At 38.0% G+C, this 3,871-nt stretch overlaps 1 non-coding gene across 1 annotated transcript; it reads left to right on the plus strand.

Moving 5' to 3' along the window:
• The first annotated feature begins 1,314 nt into the window (after nt 1-1,314).
• LOC117706405 (small nucleolar RNA SNORA17) lies at nt 1,315-1,446 on the plus strand. The gene has a single exon (XR_004606513.1). It is a non-coding gene; the product is annotated as a small nucleolar RNA SNORA17 (small nucleolar RNA).
• Nucleotides 1,447-3,871: the final 2,425 nt, after the last annotated feature.

Below are 3,871 nucleotides of genomic sequence, written 5' to 3' on the forward strand. Positions count from 1 at the left end.
GTAGCTAATTTTCCTTCACTTTGGGTAATAGCACATAGCAACCAGAAGAGATGCAGCCGAACATCCCATGATGCTGACTGAGAGCCTCCCATGATGCTTACTAAGATCATAACTCTTAACTATTTCAAGCCAAGTATTTCAAGTGAGTTTAAGCTTCTTTCTTAGCAAAACAAAGATATGGATACTTTCTCTGCAGGATGGTTGTATGGACTAGATGAGACTGCATGTAAGAGCATGTCCAGTATACTGCCTTCCATAAACCAAGGGTTCACATCTCAGGGAAAGAGGGAGAACAAGGACAGGCCAAAATTCATCAGAAGTGTTTGTTAAACATGCAAATCCACCAGACATCCAAACAGGGGCTTAGAGGCAAAATGGATGATAGCAGCTTTTTTGATCCCCTAGGTCCCCCTTTTTTGTGGATCTAGAGCAGTAGAAGCAAAGGCAGGCAGTCATGATCATAACTGTATACACTGATCACTGCTATAGTAGAGCCAAAATAAAGTGAAACCCAAAGGCCAGATTTGTTTTGCCTTTAGGAACCAGAGAAGGCTAATTAACTTAGGCTTGGCAATTGCAAAATCCTTCAAACAACACAAGATACTTGGGGGTTGCAACTCCATAGGAAGAACAACAATATTAACCAACCAGACCCCCCAGAGTTTCCAGGGACTAAACCACCAACCAAAGAGTACACATGGAGGGACCCATGGCTCCAGCTGTATATGTAGCAGAGGATGGACTTGTCAGGCATCACTGGGAGGAGAGGCCCTTGGTCCTATGAAGGCTTGATGCCCCAGTGTAGGGGAATGCCAGGGTGGTGAGGTGGGAGTGGGTGGGTGGGAGGGGGAGCATCCTCATAGAAGCAGGGGGAAGAGGAATGGGAGAGGGGGGTTTAAGGGGAAACCAGGAAAGGGGATAACATTTGAAATGTAAATACATAAAATAACCATCTTTTTAAAAAAATGGAAAAAAGATATAAAATTTAAGTGTTCTTGTCATTTTCTTAAGTTAAAATAAAAAGAGAAGGAATGTCCACCAATCTTCAATGGATAGTTTCAACTCCATGGTCATATGGATGACACTGATTAAGCTCAATGATCACAAAACAATGCCTGCACAGAGAAAAGAAACTGATAGGAGTTTTGAAGTGGGTAAAAGGAGATAAGGGAGTGTGGAGGTGATAGTAAGTAGAATGCATTATATAAACATATATATGTTAGTCAATATATGTGGAGTATATATACATATATATATGTTAGTCAAAGAACAAATTTAATTAATATATATTAACTTATATATAATTGATATATTCCTGCACCTAGAGACATGGCATGTGTGACTGTTGTGTCACATGTGCATCAGTAGGTGACAGAGAAGAGAGAGGCTATGTCTATGCTCAATGTTATAAACTGTGAGCATCTGAAAGATGAGTAGCCTAACATTCCATGAAAACAAGTGAGCCTGAGACAACCACCAGTCCAGCTCCACACATGCCCAGATGGGTTCCCAGAGCAGGGATAAGGCAGAGACTAGAAGAACCCTGCCTGAGACCATGGGCCTTGGGTGGGCTAGGATGGAAAGTAAATGTGAAATGATAACCAGTCTGGTGTCATGGGGTCCTGTCAGGGAGCTAGCTTGAGATCACCACCAGTCTAAAGTCAGACAGGCATCTCCAGAGAAATTGTAATTTATATTTCTGCAAACAACAGTTTGTTAATGCACACAGCTTCTTTACTAATGAAATCTCAAGCGGAAGTGAGTATAGGTATCCTCTTGGCAAATGACTAAACAACTGTGGGATTTATAAAAGCAGAATACTTCTCTGAAATAAAAGAGGTGAACTATTAATCAATTATAGCATCTTGGATGACTGCAGAAAATTGTGTTGAGTGTGCTGAGCATAGTGGGACAAACCTGTAATTGCTGCATTCGGGAGGCAGAGGTAGAGGATTACTTCAAGTTCCAGGCCAAGCTGGTATGCAAAGTAGCTCTAGATCACCCAGGACTACACAGTGGAAACACTACTCTAACCCTGGCTCTCAAAATGAAAATCATGGTGAATAATAAATGCCCAACTCAAAAGTTATGTGTCAATCATATACATACACAATCATATATGTATGCAACTATATATATATGCAACCATATACATATGCAATCATACAATATGCAACCATTTATATATACAATCACACATATACAATCATATTCATATACAATCATATACATATACAATCATACATATTTAATATATACATATATAATTATATACATATATAATCATATACATATACAATCTTATACATGAAACATGTTTATAACATTAAGCTTTGGAAGTAAAGAATTGATTAGGGATTATGTGAAGGATGATGCATAAGGGATTTAGGGATGATGAAACTATTCTGTATCTTGTCCTGGGTGATTAATAAACCTAGATAAACCGGTAAAATTGACAAAATACAGGTATAGGAATGTCAATAAAACTCAGGAAATTTTAATAAGATTAGTAGACTATGATAAGGCCAACATTTTGGTTATAATATTTGACCATGGTTTTGTAACTGGATAAAGAGCTCACCCTACTATCAATACAGCAAGTAGTGTGTGAATCAATTATCTCACTAAAATTTGTAGGGCCTAGAGATGGGACAACAGCTGAGAGCACTTGCTGCTCTTGCAGAGAACTAGAGTTTGGTTTCCAGCACCCACATGGAGGGAAACAACCATCTGTAACTCCAGTTCTAGGTGATTTGATGTCATCTTCTGACCTCCATGGACAACCAGGTTATACATGTGGTACATAAAAACACATATAGGCAAAACAGTCATACAAACAAAATAAAATAAGTAAATGTAGAATAATTAAAAAGTATTTTTCTACTAAGAAATCAATCTAGATTAAGCATTTGAGATTACCCTTAATTTTAGTATGCTTTCAAAAAGTTTTTTTTATTATATGCGGATTCATTGAACATATGTTATGATTTTAAAATGCTGCCAACACAGAACCCAAAGATGCTGGTGCTGACAGCTTGGTTTCCCCAGGGACAATGCTAAGGAGGTGGTAAAAGATAGGACCCATTGAGTGGTAAGTACATCAAAGGGTTATTGTTAGAGGAGATCAACACTAGTATTCAAAAGTGAATTCTCCCAAAATCCAATGTCTATGAAGCAAGATTATGCCAGAATGAAAGTCTCCTTCAAGTGACCATTAATCTACTTGTTCTGTGAACAGAGATGAGAAATCAGAGCCCAAATGAATAAATGTTCATTTATGAAAATGAACCCAAATGTTCATTCGTGAAAATTCTGCCTTTAAAACTTTAAGCTAAATAATTCTCTTTTCTTTATAAAGTAGCTAGCCTCCAGCACCTTGGCACAGCAACAGAAAATGGAATAAAATGTCATTGCACTCGTAACCTAGACACTTGATCTCCAGAAGCTTGTGTGTTTACCATGTGTTAATAGTGTATTATAGTGTTATAGTGACACAGTGATTGCAGTCGCTTCCGCTCCTGTGCTATGGCAAACATCAATCATGTTCACTAAAACATATTTCTGTCATCTCACAAGACAAAGCTGAGCCATATTCCCTAGCTTCCTTTGCAGCTTTGACCAAATTCTTGGCAGTATACTACATCCACCATTTTCCCTCAGTACCATCTTCTAGATTCTGACTTCTGATCAGATACAAAGAGGAAGAAGAGTATCCAACAGGTTTTCAAAGAAAACAAAACAACAAAGCAAGAAATCCCACCCTTTGGATAACAACACAGAAAATCTCTCATTGTGAAGAGACAAGCTTATATTATGCCAAGCCATTGGACTTTAGTATCTTACAGGACAAATGCTATTTGTCCTAACTAAT

Source organism: Arvicanthis niloticus, chromosome 3, assembly GCF_011762505.2.
Source record: "Arvicanthis niloticus isolate mArvNil1 chromosome 3, mArvNil1.pat.X, whole genome shotgun sequence".
In the NCBI taxonomy this organism is placed as follows: Eukaryota; Metazoa; Chordata; class Mammalia; order Rodentia; family Muridae; genus Arvicanthis; species Arvicanthis niloticus.